The sequence below is a fragment of the Acanthisitta chloris genome, unplaced genomic scaffold (assembly GCF_000695815.1).
Source record: "Acanthisitta chloris isolate BGI_N310 unplaced genomic scaffold, ASM69581v1 scaffold12989, whole genome shotgun sequence".
NCBI lineage: Eukaryota > Metazoa > Chordata > Aves > Passeriformes > Acanthisittidae > Acanthisitta > Acanthisitta chloris.
The window spans coordinates 10925-11174 of NW_008690900.1; positions in this window are offsets into that span (position 1 = coordinate 10925).

A 250-nucleotide genomic window follows, 5' to 3' on the forward strand; every position below is an offset into this window, starting at 1 on the left:
ATACCCTTCCTCCCCTCTGCAAAACCAGCCACTTCCATGGTGTGTGAGGAGTGCTTACAAAAAAAACCCCTCAAGAATGAAAAATAAATTTAGTTCTAGGGTAAAACCCTGCAGTAGGGTAGCTTCATTGCAAGAACACTTGTTTTTTATATTTTTTATAAAGAAGTTACAAAATGGGCTGAAGTGAACTTACCTCATCATTGTAGAATTCATCATTGTAGAATCCCTGAAGTCATTCTGGGGTGCCCTG